Here is a 20,003-nt window from a genome sequence, read left to right on the forward strand (position 1 = left end):
TGTCAGTTTGCAGGAGGCGCTTGGCACTGTCAAACCAGCCACAGTTGCCTGTGGTGGTACTTTCCATCTGGGAGGTATCTTCAACAGTGCGGAATTTCAGCAGGCAGCCAGCCACTCTGGGCCACCCGTCCATGGATAGGAACGAAAGGCTTTCCCCAGAGAAACAAAAGTCACCCGGCCAGGTTCCTGATGTCAGTTTGCAGGAGGCACTTGGCACTGTCAAACCAGCCACAGGTGCCTGTGGGGGCACCTTGCATCTCGGCGGCATCCTGATCCATGCCGAATTCCAGCAGGCAGCCGGCCACTCCGGGCCATTAGACCTTGGACACGTACAATGGCCTTTCCCCAGAGAAATAAAAGTCACCAGGCCAGGTTCCTGATGTCAGTTTGCAGGAGGCACTTGGCACTGTCAAACCAGCCACAGTTGCCTGTGGGGGCTCCTTTCATCTGGGAGTTATCCGCATCCGTGCGGAATTTCAACAGGCAGCCGGCCACTCCAGGCCACCTGGCCTTGGAGTGGAGCGATGGCTTTTCCCCAGAGAAACAAAAGTCACCCGGCCAGGTTCCTGATGTCAGTTTGCAGGAGGCACTTGGCACTGTCAAACCAGCCACACGCACCTGTATGGGCACCTTGCATCTGGGAGGTATCCTCATCTGTGCGGAAGTTCAGCAGGCTGCCGGCCACTCCAGGCCACCGGGCAATGGACATGAACGATGCCCTTTCCCGTGAGAAACAAAAGTCACCAGGCCAGGTTCCTGATGTCAGTTTGCAGGAGGCGCTTGGCACTGTCAAACCAGCCACAGTTGCCTGTGGTGGTACTTTCCATCTGGGAGGTATCTTCAACAGTGCGGAATTTCAGCAGGCAGCCAGCCACTCCGGGCCACTGGGCTCTGAACAAGAATGATGGCCTTTCCCCAGAGAAACAAAACTCACAAGGCCAGGTTCCTGATGTCAGTTTGCAGGAGGCACTTGGCACTGTCAAACCAGCCACAGTTGCCTGTGGTGGCACCTTACATCTGGGAGGTATCCTGATCCGTGTGGAATTTCAGCAGGCAGCAGGCAAGTACGGGCCACCGGGCCCTGGACATGAACCATGGCCTTTCCCCTGAGAAAGAAAATCACCAGGCCAGGTTTCTGATGTCAGTTTGCAGGAAGCACTTGGCACTGTCAAACCAGCCACAGTTGCCTGTGGGGGCACCTTTCATCTCGGCGGCATCCTGGTCCGTGCAGAATTTCAGCAGGGGGCCGGCCACTCAGGACACCAGGCTCAGGATATGAACCATGGCCTTTCCCCAGAGAAACAAAAGTCACCAGGCCAGGTTCCTGATGTCAGTTTGCAGGAGGCACTTGGCACTGTCAAACCAGCCACAGGTGCCTGTGGGGCACCTTGCATCTCGGAGGTATCCTGATCCGTGCGGAATTTCAGCAGTCAGCCGGCCACTTTGGGCCACAGTTTGTAGGATATGAACCATGGCCTTTCCCCAGAGAAACAAAAGTCACCAGGTCAGGTTCCTGATGTCAGTGTGCAGGAGGCACTTGGCACTGTCAAACCAGCCACAGTTGCCTCTGGGGGCACCTTGCATCTCGGCGGCATCCTGATCCATGCCGAATTCCAGCAGGCAGCCGGCCACTCCGGGCCATTAGACCTTGGACACGTACAATGGCCTTTCCCCAGAGAAATAAAAGTCACCAGGCCAGGTTCCTGATGTCAGTGTGCAGGAGGCACTTGGCACTGTCAAACCAGCCACAGTTGCCTGTGGGGGCTCCTTTCATCTGGGAGTTATCCGCATCCGTGCGGAATTTCAACAGGCAGCCGGCCACTCCAGGCCACCTGGCCTTGGAGTGGAGCGATGGCTTTTCCCCAGAGAAACAAAAGTCACCCGGCCAGGTTCCTGATGTCAGTTTGCAGGAGGCACTTGGCACTGTCAAACCAGCCACACGCACCTGTATGGGCACCTTGCATCTGGGAGGTATCCTCATCTGTGCGGAAGTTCAGCAGGCTGCCGGCCACACCAGGCCACCGGGCAATGGACATGAACGATGCCCTTTCCCGTGAGAAACAAAAGTCACCAGGCCAGGTTCCTGATGTCAGTTTGCAGGAGGCGCTTGGCACTGTCAAACCAGCCACAGTTGCCTGTGGTGGTACTTTCCATCTGGGAGGTATCTTCAACAGTGCGGAATTTCAGCAGGCAGCCAGCCACTCTGGGCCACCCGTCCATGGATAGGAACGAAAGGCTTTCCCCAGAGAAACAAAACTCACCCGGCCAGGTTCCTGATGTCAGTTTGCAGGAGGCACTTGGCACTGTCAAACCAGCCACAGGTGCCTGTGGGGGCACTTTTCATCTGGGAGGCATCCTGATCCATGCGGAATTTCAGCAGGCAGCCGGCCACTGCGGGCCACTGGGCTCTGAACAAGAATGATGGCCTTTCCCCAGAGAAACAAAACTCACAAGGCCAGGTTCCTGATGTCAGTTTGCAGGAGGCACTTGGCACTGCCAAACCAGCCACAGTTGCCTGTGGTGGCACCTTACATCTGGGAGGTATCCTGATCCGTGTGGAATTTCAGCAGGCAGCAGGCAAGTACGGGCCACCGGGCCCTGGACATGAACCATGGCCTTTCCCCAGAGAAATAAAAGTCACCAGGCCAGGTTTCTGATGTCAGTTTGCAGGAGGCACTTGGCACTGTCAAACCAGCCACAGTTGCCTGTGGGGGCTCCTTTCATCTGGGAGTTATCCGCATCCGTGCGGAATTTCAACAGGCAGCCGGCCACTCCAGGCCACCTGGCCCTGGAGTGGAGCGATGGCTTTTCCCTAGAGAAACAAAAGTCACCAGGCCAGGTTCCTGATGTCAGTTTGCAGGAGGCACTTGGCACTGTCAAACCAGCCACACGCACCTGTATGGGCACCTTGCATCTGGGAGGTATCCTCATCTGTGCGGAAGTTCAGCAGGCTGCCGGCCACACCAGGCCACCGGGCAATGGACATGAACGATGCCCTTTCCCGTGAGAAACAAAAGTCACCAGGCCAGGTTCCTGATGTCAGTTTGCAGGAGGCGCTTGGCACTGTCAAACCAGCCACAGTTGCCTGTGGTGGTACTTTCCATCTGGGAGGTATCTTCAACAGTGCGGAATTTCAGCAGGCAGCCAGCCACTCTGGGCCACCCGTCCATGGATAGGAACGAAAGGCTTTCCCCTGAGAAACAAAAGACACCAGGCCAGGTTCCTGATGTCAGTTTGCAGGAGGCACTTGGCACTGTCAAACCAGCCACAGGTGCCTGTGGGGGCACTTTTCATCTGGGAGGCATCCCGATCCATGCGGAATTTCAGCAGGCAGCCGGCCACTCCGGGCCACCAGGCCCTGGACAAGAACCACGGCTTTTCCCTAGGGAAACAAAAGTCACCCGGCCAGGTTCCTGATGTCAGTTTGCAGGAGGCACTTGGCACTGTCAAACCAGCCACAGTTGCCTGTGGGGGCACTTTCCATCTGGGAGGCATCCCGATCCATGCGGAATTTCAGCAGGCAGCCGGGCACTCCAGGCCGCAAGGCCCTGGACATGAATCATGGTCTTTCCCCAGAGAAAGGAAAGTCACAAGGCCAGGTTCCTGATGTCATTTTGCAGGAGGCACATGGCACTGTCAAACCAGCCACAGGTGCCTGTGGGGGCACCTTGCATCTCGGCGGCATCCTGATCCATGCCGAATTCCAGCAGGCAGCCGGCCACTCCGGGCCATTAGACCTTGGACACGTACAATGGCCTTTCCCCAGAGAAATAAAAGTCACCAGGCCAGGTTCCTGATGTCAGTTTGCAGGAGGCACTTGGCACTGTCAAACCAGCCACAGTTGCCTGTGGGGGCTCCTTTCATCTGGGAGTTATCCGCATCCGTGCGGAATTTCAACAGGCAGCCGGCCACTCCAGGCCACCTGGCCTTGCAGTGGAGCGATGGCTTTTCCCCAGAGAAACAAAAGTCACCCGGCCAGGTTCCTGATGTCAGTTTGCAGGAGGCACTTGGCACTGTCAAACCAGCCACACGCACTTGTATGGGCACCTTGCATCTGGGAGGTATCCTCATCTGTGCGGAAGTTCAGCAGGCTGCCGGCCACACCAGGCCACCGGGAAATGGACATAAACGATGCCCTTTCCCGTGAGAAACAAAAGTCACCAGGCCAGGTTCCTGATGTCAGTTTGCAGGAGGCGCTTGGCACTGTCAAACCAGCCACAGTTGCCTGTGGTGGTACTTTCCATCTGGGAGGTATCTTCAACAGTGCGGAATTTCAGCAGGCAGCCAGCCACTCTGGGCCACCCGTCCATGGATAGGAACGAAAGGCTTTCCCCAGAGAAACAAAAGTCACCCGGCCAGGTTCCTGATGTCAGTTTGCAGGAGGCACTTGGCACTGTCAAACCAGCCACAGGTGCCTGTGGGGGCACCTTACATCTGGGAGGTATCCTGATCCGTGTGGAATTTCAGCAGGCAGCAGGCAAGTACGGGCCACCGGGCCCTGGACATGAACCATGGCCTTTCCCCTGAGAAAGAAAATCACCAGGCCAGGTTCCTGATGTCAGTTTGCAGGAAGCACTTGGCACTGTCAAACCAGCCACAGTTGCCTGTGGGGGCACCTTTCATCTCGGCGGCATCCTGGTCCGTGCAGAATTTCAGCAGGGGGCCGGCCACTCAGGACACCAGGCTCAGGATATGAACCATGGCCTTTCCCCAGAGAAACAAAAGTCACCAGGCCAGGTTCCTGATGTCAGTGTGCAGGAGGCACTTGGCACTGTCAAACCAGCCACAGGTGCCTGTGGGGGCACCTTGCATCTCGGCGGCATCCTGATCCATGCCGAATTCCAGCAGGCAGCCGGCCACTCCGGGCCATTAGACCTTGGACACGTACAATGGCCTTTCCCCAGAGAAATAAAAGTCACCAGGCCAGGTTCCTGATGTCAGTTTGCAGGAGGCACTTGGCACTGTCAAACCAGCCACAGTTGCCTGTGGGGGCTCCTTTCATCTGGGAGTTATCCGCATCCGTGCGGAATTTCAACAGGCAGCCGGCCACTCCAGGCCACCTGGCCTTGGAGTGGAGCGATGGCTTTTCCCCAGAGAAACAAAAGTCACCCGGCCAGGTTCCTGATGTCAGTTTGCAGGAGGCACTTGGCACTGTCAAACCAGCCACACGCACCTGTATGGGCACCTTGCATCTGGGAGGTATCCTCATCTGTGCGGAAGTTCAGCAGGCTGCCGGCCACTCCAGGCCACCGGGCAATGGACATGAACGATGCCCTTTCCCGTGAGAAACAAAAGTCACCAGGCCAGGTTCCTGATGTCAGTTTGCAGGAGGCGCTTGGCACTGTCAAACCAGCCACAGTTGCCTGTGGTGGTACTTTCCATCTGGGAGGTATCTTCAACAGTGCGGAATTTCAGCAGGCAGCCAGCCACTCTGGGCCACTGGGCTCTGAACAAGAATGATGGCCTTTCCCCAGAGAAACAAAACTCACAAGGCCAGGTTCCTGATGTCAGTTTGCAGGAGGCACTTGGCACTGCCAAACCAGCCACAGTTGCCTGTGGTGGCACCTTACATCTGGGAGGTATCCTGATCCGTGTGGAATTTCAGCAGGCAGCAGGCAAGTACGGGCCACCGGGCCCTGGACATGAACCATGGCCTTTCCCCTGAGAAAGAAAATCACCAGGCCAGGTTTCTGATGTCAGTTTGCAGGAAGCACTTGGCACTGTCAAACCAGCCACAGTTGCCTGTGGGGGCACCTTTCATCTCGGCGGCATCCTGGTCCGTGCAGAATTTCAGCAGGGGGCCGGCCACTCAGGACACCAGGCTCAGGATATGAACCATGGCCTTTCCCCAGAGAAACAAAAGTCACCAGGCCAGGTTCCTGATGTCAGTTTGCAGGAGGCACTTGGCACTGTCAAACCAGCCACAGGTGCCTGTGGGGCACCTTGCATCTCGGAGGTATCCTGATCCGTGCGGAATTTCAGCAGTCAGCCGGCCACTTTGGGCCACAGTTTGTAGGATATGAACCATGGCCTTTCCCCAGAGAAACAAAAGTCACCAGGCCAGGTTCCTGATGTCAGTTTGCAGGAGGCACTTGGCACTGTCAAACCAGCCACAGGTGCCTGTGGGGCACCTTGCATCTCGGAGGTATCCTGATCCGTGCGGAATTTCAGCAGTCAGCCGGCCACTTTGGGCCACAGTTTGTAGGATATGAACCATGGCCTTTCCCCAGAGAAACAAAAGTCACCAGGTCAGGTTCCTGATGTCAGTGTGCAGGAGGCACTTGGCACTGTCAAACCAGCCACAGTTGCCTCTGGGGGCACCTTGCATCTCGGCGGCATCCTGATCCATGCCGAATTCCAGCAGGCAGCCGGCCACTCCGGGCCATTAGACCTTGGACACGTACAATGGCCTTTCCCCAGAGAAATAAAAGTCACCAGGCCAGGTTCCTGATGTCAGTGTGCAGGAGGCACTTGGCACTGTCAAACCAGCCACAGTTGCCTGTGGGGGCTCCTTTCATCTGGGAGTTATCCGCATCCGTGCGGAATTTCAACAGGCAGCCGGCCACTCCAGGCCACCTGGCCTTGGAGTGGAGCGATGGCTTTTCCCCAGAGAAACAAAAGTCACCCGGCCAGGTTCCTGATGTCAGTTTGCAGGAGGCACTTGGCACTGTCAAACCAGCCACACGCACCTGTATGGGCACCTTGCATCTGGGAGGTATCCTCATCTGTGCGGAAGTTCAGCAGGCTGCCGGCCACACCAGGCCACCGGGCAATGGACATGAACGATGCCCTTTCCCGTGAGAAACAAAAGTCACCAGGCCAGGTTCCTGATGTCAGTTTGCAGGAGGCGCTTGGCACTGTCAAACCAGCCACAGTTGCCTGTGGTGGTACTTTCCATCTGGGAGGTATCTTCAACAGTGCGGAATTTCAGCAGGCAGCCAGCCACTCTGGGCCACCCGTCCATGGATAGGAACGAAAGGCTTTCCCCAGAGAAACAAAACTCACCCGGCCAGGTTCCTGATGTCAGTTTGCAGGAGGCACTTGGCACTGTCAAACCAGCCACAGGTGCCTGTGGGGGCACTTTTCATCTGGGAGGCATCCTGATCCATGCGGAATTTCAGCAGGCAGCCGGCCACTGCGGGCCACTGGGCTCTGAACAAGAATGATGGCCTTTCCCCAGAGAAACAAAACTCACAAGGCCAGGTTCCTGATGTCAGTTTGCAGGAGGCACTTGGCACTGCCAAACCAGCCACAGTTGCCTGTGGTGGCACCTTACATCTGGGAGGTATCCTGATCCGTGTGGAATTTCAGCAGGCAGCAGGCAAGTACGGGCCACTGGGCCCTGGACATGAACCATGGCCTTTCCCCTGAGAAAGAAAATCACGAGGCCAGGTTTCTGATGTCAGTTTGCAGGAGGCACTTGGCACTGTCAAACCAGCCACAGTTGCCTGTGGGGGCTCCTTTCATCTGGGAGTTATCCGCATCCGTGCGGAATTTCAACAGGCAGCCGGCCACTCCAGGCCACCTGGCCCTGGAGTGGAGCGATGGCTTTTCCCTAGAGAAACAAAAGTCACCAGGCCAGGTTCCTGATGTCAGTTTGCAGGAGGCACTTGGCACTGTCAAACCAGCCACACGCACCTGTATGGGCACCTTGCATCTGGGAGGTATCCTCATCTGTGCGGAAGTTCAGCAGGCTGCCGGCCACACCAGGCCACCGGGCAATGGACATGAACGATGCCCTTTCCCGTGAGAAACAAAAGTCACCAGGCCAGGTTCCTGATGTCAGTTTGCAGGAGGCGCTTGGCACTGTCAAACCAGCCACAGTTGCCTGTGGTGGTACTTTCCATCTGGGAGGTATCTTCAACAGTGCGGAATTTCAGCAGGCAGCCAGCCACTCTGGGCCACCCGTCCATGGATAGGAACGAAAGGCTTTCCCCTGAGAAACAAAAGACACCAGGCCAGGTTCCTGATGTCAGTTTGCAGGAGGCACTTGGCACTGTCAAACCAGCCACAGGTGCCTGTGGGGGCACTTTTCATCTGGGAGGCATCCCGATCCATGCGGAATTTCAGCAGGCAGCCGGCCACTCCGGGCCACCAGGCCCTGGACAAGAACCACGGCTTTTCCCTAGGGAAACAAAAGTCACCCGGCCAGGTTCCTGATGTCAGTTTGCAGGAGGCGCTTGGCACTGTCAAACCAGCCACAGTTGCCTGTGGTGGTACTTTCCATCTGGGAGGTATCTTCAGCAGTGCGGAATTTCAGCAGGCAGCCAGCCACTCTGGGCCACCCGTCCATGGATAGGAACGAAAGGCTTTCCCCAGAGAAACAAAAGTCACCCGGCCAGGTTCCTGATGTCAGTTTGCAGGAGGCACTTGGCACTGTCAAACCAGCCACAGGTGCCTGTGGGGGCACCTTACATCTGGGAGGTATCCTGATCCGTGTGGAATTTCAGCAGGCAGCAGGCAAGTACGGGCCACCGGGCCCTGGACATGAACCATGGCCTTTCCCCTGAGAAAGAAAATCACCAGGCCAGGTTCCTGATGTCAGTTTGCAGGAAGCACTTGGCACTGTCAAACCAGCCACAGTTGCCTGTGGGGGCACCTTTCATCTCGGCGGCATCCTGGTCCGTGCAGAATTTCAGCAGGGGGCCGGCCACTCAGGACACCAGGCTCAGGATATGAACCATGGCCTTTCCCCAGAGAAACAAAAGTCACCAGGCCAGGTTCCTGATGTCAGTGTGCAGGAGGCACTTGGCACTGTCAAACCAGCCACAGGTGCCTGTGGGGGCACCTTGCATCTCGGCGGCATCCTGATCCATGCCGAATTCCAGCAGGCAGCCGGCCACTCCGGGCCATTAGACCTTGGACACGTACAATGGCCTTTCCCCAGAGAAATAAAAGTCACCAGGCCAGGTTCCTGATGTCAGTTTGCAGGAGGCACTTGGCACTGTCAAACCAGCCACAGTTGCCTGTGGGGGCTCCTTTCATCTGGGAGTTATCCGCATCCGTGCGGAATTTCAACAGGCAGCCGGCCACTCCAGGCCACCTGGCCTTGGAGTGGAGCGATGGCTTTTCCCCAGAGAAACAAAAGTCACCCGGCCAGGTTCCTGATGTCAGTTTGCAGGAGGCACTTGGCACTGTCAAACCAGCCACACGCACCTGTATGGGCACCTTGCATCTGGGAGGTATCCTCATCTGTGCGGAAGTTCAGCAGGCTGCCGGCCACTCCAGGCCACCGGGCAATGGACATGAACGATGCCCTTTCCCGTGAGAAACAAAAGTCACCAGGCCAGGTTCCTGATGTCAGTTTGCAGGAGGCGCTTGGCACTGTCAAACCAGCCACAGTTGCCTGTGGTGGTACTTTCCATCTGGGAGGTATCTTCAACAGTGCGGAATTTCAGCAGGCAGCCAGCCACTCTGGGCCACTGGGCTCTGAACAAGAATGATGGCCTTTCCCCAGAGAAACAAAACTCACAAGGCCAGGTTCCTGATGTCAGTTTGCAGGAGGCACTTGGCACTGTCAAACCAGCCACAGTTGCCTGTGGTGGCACCTTACATCTGGGAGGTATCCTGATCCGTGTGGAATTTCAGCAGGCAGCAGGCAAGTACGGGCCACCGGGCCCTGGACATGAACCATGGCCTTTCCCCTGAGAAAGAAAATCACCAGGCCAGGTTTCTGATGTCAGTTTGCAGGAAGCACTTGGCACTGTCAAACCAGCCACAGTTGCCTGTGGGGGCACCTTTCATCTCGGCGGCATCCTGGTCCGTGCAGAATTTCAGCAGGGGGCCGGCCACTCAGGACACCAGGCTCAGGATATGAACCATGGCCTTTCCCCAGAGAAACAAAAGTCACCAGGCCAGGTTCCTGATGTCAGTTTGCAGGAGGCACTTGGCACTGTCAAACCAGCCACAGGTGCCTGTGGGGCACCTTGCATCTCGGAGGTATCCTGATCCGTGCGGAATTTCAGCAGTCAGCCGGCCACTTTGGGCCACAGTTTGTAGGATATGAACCATGGCCTTTCCCCAGAGAAACAAAAGTCACCAGGTCAGGTTCCTGATGTCAGTGTGCAGGAGGCACTTGGCACTGTCAAACCAGCCACAGTTGCCTGTGGGGGCACCTTGCATCTCGGCGGCATCCTGATCCATGCCGAATTCCAGCAGGCAGCCGGCCACTCCGGGCCATTAGACCTTGGACACGTACAATGGCCTTTCCCCAGAGAAATAAAAGTCACCAGGCCAGGTTCCTGATGTCAGTGTGCAGGAGGCACTTGGCACTGTCAAACCAGCCACAGTTGCCTGTGGGGGCTCCTTTCATCTGGGAGTTATCCGCATCCGTGCGGAATTTCAACAGGCAGCCGGCCACTCCAGGCCACCTGGCCTTGGAGTGGAGCGATGGCTTTTCCCCAGAGAAACAAAAGTCACCCGGCCAGGTTCCTGATGTCAGTTTGCAGGAGGCACTTGGCACTGTCAAACCAGCCACACGCACCTGTATGGGCACCTTGCATCTGGGAGGTATCCTCATCTGTGCGGAAGTTCAGCAGGCTGCCGGCCACACCAGGCCACCGGGCAATGGACATGAACGATGCCCTTTCCCGTGAGAAACAAAAGTCACCAGGCCAGGTTCCTGATGTCAGTTTGCAGGAGGCGCTTGGCACTGTCAAACCAGCCACAGTTGCCTGTGGTGGTACTTTCCATCTGGGAGGTATCTTCAACAGTGCGGAATTTCAGCAGGCAGCCAGCCACTCTGGGCCACCCGTCCATGGATAGGAACGAAAGGCTTTCCCCAGAGAAACAAAACTCACCCGGCCAGGTTCCTGATGTCAGTTTGCAGGAGGCACTTGGCACTGTCAAACCAGCCACAGGTGCCTGTGGGGGCACTTTTCATCTGGGAGGCATCCTGATCCATGCGGAATTTCAGCAGGCAGCCGGCCACTGCGGGCCACTGGGCTCTGAACAAGAATGATGGCCTTTCCCCAGAGAAACAAAACTCACAAGGCCAGGTTCCTGATGTCAGTTTGCAGGAGGCACTTGGCACTGCCAAACCAGCCACAGTTGCCTGTGGTGGCACCTTACATCTGGGAGGTATCCTGATCCGTGTGGAATTTCAGCAGGCAGCAGGCAAGTACGGGCCACCGGGCCCTGGACATGAACCATGGCCTTTCCCCTGAGAAAGAAAATCACCAGGCCAGGTTTCTGATGTCAGTTTGCAGGAGGCACTTGGCACTGTCAAACCAGCCACAGTTGCCTGTGGGGGCTCCTTTCATCTGGGAGTTATCCGCATCCGTGCGGAATTTCAACAGGCAGCCGGCCACTCCAGGCCACCTGGCCCTGGAGTGGAGCGATGGCTTTTCCCTAGAGAAACAAAAGTCACCAGGCCAGGTTCCTGATGTCAGTTTGCAGGAGGCACTTGGCACTGTCAAACCAGCCACACGCACCTGTATGGGCACCTTGCATCTGGGAGGTATCCTCATCTGTGCGGAAGTTCAGCAGGCTGCCGGCCACACCAGGCCACCGGGCAATGGACATGAACGATGCCCTTTCCCGTGAGAAACAAAAGTCACCAGGCCAGGTTCCTGATGTCAGTTTGCAGGAGGCGCTTGGCACTGTCAAACCAGCCACAGTTGCCTGTGGTGGTACTTTCCATCTGGGAGGTATCTTCAACAGTGCGGAATTTCAGCAGGCAGCCAGCCACTCTGGGCCACCCGTCCATGGATAGGAACGAAAGGCTTTCCCCTGAGAAACAAAAGACACCAGGCCAGGTTCCTGATGTCAGTTTGCAGGAGGCACTTGGCACTGTCAAACCAGCCACAGGTGCCTGTGGGGGCACTTTTCATCTGGGAGGCATCCCGATCCATGCGGAATTTCAGCAGGCAGCCGGCCACTCCGGGCCACCAGGCCCTGGACAAGAACCACGGCTTTTCCCTAGGGAAACAAAAGTCACCCGGCCAGGTTCCTGATGTCAGTTTGCAGGAGGCACTTGGCACTGTCAAACCAGCCACAGTTGGCTGTGGGGGCACTTTCCATCTGGGAGGCATCCCGATCCATGCGGAATTTCAGCAGGCAGCCGGGCACTCCAGGCCGCAAGGCCCTGGACATGAATCATGGTCTTTCCCCAGAGAAAGGAAAGTCACAAGGCCAGGTTCCTGATGTCATTTTGCAGGAGGCACATGGCACTGTCAAACCAGCTACAGGTGCCTGTGGGGGCACCTTGCATCTCGGCGGCATCCTGATCCATGCCGAATTCCAGCAGGCAGCCGGCCACTCCGGGCCATTAGACCTTGGACACGTACAATGGCCTTTCCCCAGAGAAATAAAAGTCACCAGGCCAGGTTCCTGATGTCAGTTTGCAGGAGGCACTTGGCACTGTCAAACCAGCCACAGTTGCCTGTGGGGGCTCCTTTCATCTGGGAGTTATCCGCATCCGTGCGGAATTTCAACAGGCAGCCGGCCACTCCAGGCCACCTGGCCTTGGAGTGGAGCGATGGCTTTTCCCCAGAGAAACAAAAGTCACCCGGCCAGGTTCCTGTTGTCAGTTTGCAGGAGGCACTTGGCACTGTCAAACCAGCCACACGCACCTGTATGGGCACCTTGCATCTGGGAGGTATCCTCATCTGTGCGGAAGTTCAGCAGGCTGCCGGCCACACCAGGCCACCGGGCAATGGACATGAACGATGCCCTTTCCCGTGAGAAACAAAAGTCACCAGGCCAGGTTCCTGATGTCAGTTTGCAGGAGGCGCTTGGCACTGTCAAACCAGCCACAGTTGCCTGTGGTGGTACTTTCCATCTGGGAGGTATCTTCAACAGTGCAGAATTTCAGCAGGCAGCCAGCCACTCTGGGCCACCCGTCCATGGATAGGAACGAAAGGCTTTCCCCTGAGAAACAAAAGACACCAGGCCAGGTTCCTGATGTCAGTTTGCAGGAGGCACTTGGCACTGTCAAACCAGCCACAGGTGCCTGTGGGGGCACTTTTCATCTGGGAGGCATCCCGATCCATGCGGAATTTCAGCAGGCAGCCGGCCACTCCGGGCCACCAGGCCCTGGACAAGAACCACGGCTTTTCCCTAGGGAAACAAAAGTCACCCGGCCAGGTTCCTGATGTCAGTTTGCAGGAGGCACTTGGCACTGTCAAACCAGCCACAGTTGCCTGTGGGGGCACTTTCCATCTGGGAGGCATCCCGATCCATGCGGAATTTCAGCAGGCAGCCGGGCACTCCAGGCCGCAAGGCCCTGGACATGAATCATGGTCTTTCCCCAGAGAAAGGAAAGTCACAAGGCCAGGTTCCTGATGTCATTTTGCAGGAGGCACATGGCACTGTCAAACCAGCCACAGGTGCCTGTGGGGGCACCTTGCATCTCGGCGGCATCCTGATCCATGCCGAATTCCAGCAGGCAGCCAGCCACTCCGGGCCATTAGACCTTGGACACGTACAATGGCCTTTCCCCAGAGAAATAAAAGTCACCAGGCCAGGTTCCTGATGTCAGTTTGCAGGAGGCACTTGGCACTGTCAAACCAGCCACAGTTGCCTGTGGGTGCTCCTTTCATCTGGGAGTTATCCGCATCCGTGCGGAATTTCAACAGGCAGCCGGCCACTCCAGGCCACCTGGCCTTGGAGTGGAGCGATGGCTTTTCCCCAGAGAAACAAAAGTCACCCGGCCAGGTTCCTGATGTCAGTTTGCAGGAGGCACTTGGCACTGTCAAACCAGCCACACGCACTTGTATGGGCACCTTGCATCTGGGAGGTATCCTCATCTGTGCGGAAGTTCAGCAGGCTGCCGGCCACACCAGGCCACCGGGAAATGGACATAAACGATGCCCTTTCCCGTGAGAAACAAAAGTCACCAGGCCAGGTTCCTGATGTCAGTTTGCAGGAGGCGCTTGGCACTGTCAAACCAGCCACAGTTGCCTGTGGTGGTACTTTCCATCTGGGAGGTATCTTCAACAGTGCGGAATTTCAGCAGGCAGCCAGCCACTCTGGGCCACCCGTCCATGGATAGGAACGAAAGGCTTTCCCCAGAGAAACAAAAGTCACCCGGCCAGGTTCCTGATGTCAGTTTGCAGGAGGCACTTGGCACTGTCAAACCAGCCACAGGTGCCTGTGGGGGCACCTTGCATCTCGGCGGCATCCTGATCCATGCCGAATTCCAGCAGGCAGCCGGCCACTCCGGGCCATTAGACCTTGGACACGTACAATGGCCTTTCCCCAGAGAAATAAAAGTCACCAGGCCAGGTTCCTGATGTCAGTTTGCAGGAGGCACTTGGCACTGTCAAACCAGCCACAGTTGCCTGTGGGGGCTCCTTTCATCTGGGAGTTATCCGCATCCGTGCGGAATTTCAACAGGCAGCCGGCCACTCCAGGCCACCTGGCCTTGGAGTGGAGCGATGGCTTTTCCCCAGAGAAACAAAAGTCACCCGGCCAGGTTCCTGATGTCAGTTTGCAGGAGGCACTTGGCACTGTCAAACCAGCCACACGCACCTGTATGGGCACCTTGCATCTGGGAGGTATCCTCATCTGTGCGGAAGTTCAGCAGGCTGCCGGCCACTCCAGGCCACCGGGCAATGGACATGAACGATGCCCTTTCCCGTGAGAAACAAAAGTCACCAGGCCAGGTTCCTGATGTCAGTTTGCAGGAGGCGCTTGGCACTGTCAAACCAGCCACAGTTGCCTGTGGTGGTACTTTCCATCTGGGAGGTATCTTCAACAGTGCGGAATTTCAGCAGGCAGCCAGCCACTCCGGGCCACTGGGCTCTGAACAAGAATGATGGCCTTTCCCCAGAGAAACAAAACTCACAAGGCCAGGTTCCTGATGTCAGTTTGCAGGAGGCACTTGGCACTGTCAAACCAGCCACAGTTGCCTGTGGTGGCACCTTACATCTGGGAGGTATCCTGATCCGTGTGGAATTTCAGCAGGCAGCAGGCAAGTACGGGCCACCGGGCCCTGGACATGAACCATGGCCTTTCCCCTGAGAAAGAAAATCACCAGGCCAGGTTTCTGATGTCAGTTTGCAGGAAGCACTTGGCACTGTCAAACCAGCCACAGTTGCCTGTGGGGGCACCTTTCATCTCGGCGGCATCCTGGTCCGTGCAGAATTTCAGCAGGGGGCCGGCCACTCAGGACACCAGGCTCAGGATATGAACCATGGCCTTTCCCCAGAGAAACAAAAGTCACCAGGCCAGGTTCCTGATGTCAGTTTGCAGGAGGCACTTGGCACTGTCAAACCAGCCACAGGTGCCTGTGGGGCACCTTGCATCTCGGAGGTATCCTGATCCGTGCGGAATTTCAGCAGTCAGCCGGCCACTTTGGGCCACAGTTTGTAGGATATGAACCATGGCCTTTCCCCAGAGAAACAAAAGTCACCAGGTCAGGTTCCTGATGTCAGTGTGCAGGAGGCACTTGGCACTGTCAAACCAGCCACAGTTGCCTCTGGGGGCACCTTGCATCTCGGCGGCATCCTGATCCATGCCGAATTCCAGCAGGCAGCCGGCCACTCCGGGCCATTAGACCTTGGACACGTACAATGGCCTTTCCCCAGAGAAATAAAAGTCACCAGGCCAGGTTCCTGATGTCAGTGTGCAGGAGGCACTTGGCACTGTCAAACCAGCCACAGTTGCCTGTGGGGGCTCCTTTCATCTGGGAGTTATCCGCATCCGTGCGGAATTTCAACAGGCTGCCGGCCACACCAGGCCACTGGGCAATGGACATGAACGATGCCCTTTCCCGTGAGAAACAAAAGTCACCAGGCCAGGTTCCTGATGTCAGTTTGCAGGAGGCGCTTGGCACTGTCAAACCAGCCACAGTTGCCTGTGGTGGTACTTTCCATCTGGGAGGTATCTTCAACAGTGCGGAATTTCAGCAGGCAGCCAGCCACTCTGGGCCACCCGTCCATGGATAGGAACGAAAGGCTTTCCCCAGAGAAACAAAACTCCCCCGGCCAGGTTCCTGATGTCAGTTTGCAGGAGGCACTTGGCACTGTCAAACCAGCCACAGTTGCCTGTGGGGGCACTTTTCATCTGGGAGTTATCCGCATCCGTGCGGAATTTCAACAGGCAGCCGGCCACTCCAGGCCACCTGGCCTTGGAGTGGAGCGATGGCTTTTCCCCAGAGAAACAAAAGTCACCCGGCCAGGTTCCTGATGTCAGTTTGCAGGAGGCACTTGGCACTGTCAAACCAGCCACACGCACCTGTATGGGCACCTTGCATCTGGGAGGTATCCTCATCTGTGCGGAAGTTCAGCAGGCTGCCGGCCACACCAGGCCACCGGGCAATGGACATGAACGATGCCCTTTCCCGTGAGAAACAAAAGTCACCAGGCCAGGTTCCTGATGTCAGTTTGCAGGAGGCGCTTGGCACTGTCAAACCAGCCACAGTTGCCTGTGGTGGTACTTTCCATCTGGGAGGTATCTTCAACAGTGCGGAATTTCAGCAGGCAGCCAGCCACTCTGGGCCACCCGTCCATGGATAGGAACGAAAGGCTTTCCCCAGAGAAACAAAACTCACCCGGCCAGGTTCCTGATGTCAGTTTGCAGGAGGCACTTGGCACTGTCAAACCAGCCACAGGTGCCTGTGGGGGCACTTTTCATCTGGGAGGCATCCTGATCCATGCGGAATTTCAGCAGGCAGCCGGCCACTGCGGGCCACTGGGCTCTGAACAAGAATGATGGCCTTTCCCCAGAGAAACAAAACTCACAAGGCCAGGTTCCTGATGTCAGTTTGCAGGAGGCACTTGGCACTGTCAAACCAGCCACAGTTGCCTGTGGTGGCACATTACATCTGGGAGGTATCCTGATCCGTGTGGAATTTCAGCAGGCAGCAGGCAAGTACGGGCCACCGGGCCCTGGACATGAACCATGGCCTTTCCCCTGAGAAAGAAAATCACCAGGCCAGGTTCCTGATGTCAGTTTGCAGGAAGCACTTGGCACTGTCAAACCAGCCACAGTTGCCTGTGGGGGCTCCTTTCATCTGGGAGTTATCCGCATCCGTGCGGAATTTCAACAGGCAGCCGGCCACTCCAGGCCACCTGGCCCTGGAGTGGAGCGATGGCTTTTCCCTAGAGAAACAAAAGTCACCAGGCCAGGTTCCTGATGTCAGTTTGCAGGAGGCACTTGGCACTGTCAAACCAGCCACACGCACCTGTATGGGCACCTTGCATCTGGGAGGTATCCTCATCTGTGCGGAAGTTCAGCAGGCTGCCGGCCACACCAGGCCACCGGGCACTGGACACGAACGATGCCCTTTCCCGTGAGAAACAAAAGTCACCAGGCCAGGTTCCTGATGTCAGTTTGCAGGAGGCGCTTGGCACTGTCAAACCAGCCACAGTTGCCTGTGGTGGTACTTTCCATCTGGGAGGTATCTTCAACAGTGCGGAATTTCAGCAGGCAGCCAGCCACTCTGGGCCACCCGTCCATGGATAGGAACGAAAGGCTTTCCCCTGAGAAACAAAAGACACCAGGCCAGGTTCCTGATGTCAGTTTGCAGGAGGCACTTGGCACTGTCAAACCAGCCACAGGTGCCTGTGGGGGCACTTTTCATCTGGGAGGCATCCCGATCCATGCGGAATTTCAGCAGGCAGCCGGCCACTCCGGGCCACCAGGCCCTGGACAAGAACCACGGCTTTTCCCTAGGGAAACAAAAGTCACCCGGCCAGGTTCCTGATGTCAGTTTGCAGGAGGCACTTGGCACTGTCAAACCAGCCACAGTTGCCTGTGGGGGCTCCTTTCATCTGGGAGTTATCCGCATCCGTGCGGAATTTCAACAGGCAGCCGGCCACTCCAGGCCACCTGGCCCTGGAGTGGAGCGATGGCTTTTCCCCAGAGAAACAAAAGTCACCCGGCCAGGTTCCTGATGTCAGTTTGCAGGAGGCACTTGGCACTGTCAAACCAGCCACACGCACCTGTATGGGCACCTTGCATCTGGGAGGTATCCTCATCTGTGCGGAAGTTGAGCAGGCTGTCGGCCACACCAAGCCACCGGGCAATGGACATGAACGATGCCCTTTCCCGTGAGAAACAAAAGTCACCAGGCCAGGTTCCTGATGTCAGTTTGCAGGAGGCGCTTGGCACTCTCAAACCAGCCACAGGTGCCTGTGGGGGCACCTTGCATCTCGGCGGCATCCTGATCCATGCCGAATTCCAGCAGGCAGCCGGCCACTCCGGGCCATTAGACCTTGGACACGTACAATGGCCTTTCCCCAGAGAAATAAAAGTCACCAGGCCAGGTTCCTGATGTCAGTTTGCAGGAGGCACTTGGCACTGTCAAACCAGCCACAGTTGCCTGTGGGGGCTCCTTTCATCTGGGAGTTATCCGCATCCGTGCGGAATTTCAACAGGCAGCCGGCCACTCCAGGCCACCTGGCCTTGGAGTGGAGCGATGGCTTTTCCCCAGAGAAATAAAAGTCACCAGGCCAGGTTCCTGATGTCAGTTTGCAGGAGGCACTTGGCACTGTCAAACCAGCCACACGCACCTGTATGGGCACCTTGCATCTGGGAGGTATCCTCATCTGTGCGGAAGTTCAGCAGGCTGCCGGCCACACCAGGCCACCGGGCAATGGACATGAACGATGCCCTTTCCCGTGAGAAACAAAAGTCACCAGGCCAGGTTCCTGATGTCAGTTTGCAGGAGGCGCTTGGCACTGTCAAACCAGCCACAGTTGCCTGTGGTGGTACTTTCCATCTGGGAGGTATCTTCAACAGTGCGGAATTTCAGCAGGCAGCCAGCCACTCTGGGCCACCCGTCCATGGATAGGAACGAAAGGCTTTCCCCAGAGAAACAAAACTCACCCGGCCAGGTTCCTGATGTCAGTTTGCAGGAGGCACTTGGCACTGTCAAACCAGCCACAGGTGCCTGTGGGGGCACTTTTCATCTGGGAGGCATCCTGATCCGTATGGAATTTCAGCAGGCAGCCGGCCACTCCGGGCCACTGGGCTCTGAACAAGAATGATGGCCTTTCCCCAGAGAAACAAAACTCACAAGGCCAGGTTCCTGATGTCAGTTTGCAGGAGGCACTTGGCACTGTCAAACCAGCCACAGTTGCCTGTGGTGGCACCTTACATCTGGGAGGTATCCTGATCCGTGTGGAATTTCAGCAGGCAGCAGGCAAGTACGGGCCACCGGGCCCTGGACATGAACCATGGCCTTTCCCCTGAGAAAGAAAATCACCAGGCCAGGTTTCTGATGTCAGTTTGCAGGAAGCACTTGGCACTGTCAAACCAGCCACAGTTGCCTGTGGGGGCACCTTTCATCTCGGCGGCATCCTGGTCCGTGCAGAATTTCAGCAGGGGGCCGGCCACTCAGGACACCAGGCTCAGGATATGAACCATGGCCTTTCCCCAGAGAAACAAAAGTCACCAGGCCAGGTTCCTGATGTCAGTTTGCAGGAGGCACTTGGCACTGTCAAACCAGCCACAGGTGCCTGTGGGGCACCTTGCATCTCGGAGGTATCCTGATCCGTGTGGAATTTCAGCAGTCAGCCGGCCACTTTGGGCCACAGTTTGTAGGATATGAACCATGGCCTTTCCCCAGAGAAACAAAAGTCACCAGGTCAGGTTCCTGATGTCAGTGTGCAGGAGGCACTTGGCACTGTCAAACCAGCCACAGTTGCCTGTGGGGGCACCTTGCATCTCGGCGGCATCCTGATCCATGCCGAATTCCAGCAGGCAGCCGGCCACTCCGGGCCATTAGACCTTGGACACGTACAATGGCCTTTCCCCAGAGAAATAAAAGTCACCAGGCCAGGTTCCTGATGTCAGTTTGCAGGAGGCACTTGGCACTGTCAAACCAGCCACAGTTGCCTGTGGGGGCTCCTTTCATCTGGGAGTTATCCGCATCCGTGCGGAATTTCAACAGGCAGCCGGCCACTCCAGGCCACCTGGCCCTGGAGTGGAGCGATGGCTTTTCCCCAGAGAAACAAAAGTCACCCGGCCAGGTTCCTGATGTCAGTTTGCAGGAGGCACTTGGCACTGTCAAACCAGCCACACGCACCTGTATGGGCACCTTGCATCTGGGAGGT

This window comes from Passer domesticus, chromosome 7 (assembly GCF_036417665.1).
Source record: "Passer domesticus isolate bPasDom1 chromosome 7, bPasDom1.hap1, whole genome shotgun sequence".
Taxonomy (NCBI): domain Eukaryota; kingdom Metazoa; phylum Chordata; class Aves; order Passeriformes; family Passeridae; genus Passer; species Passer domesticus.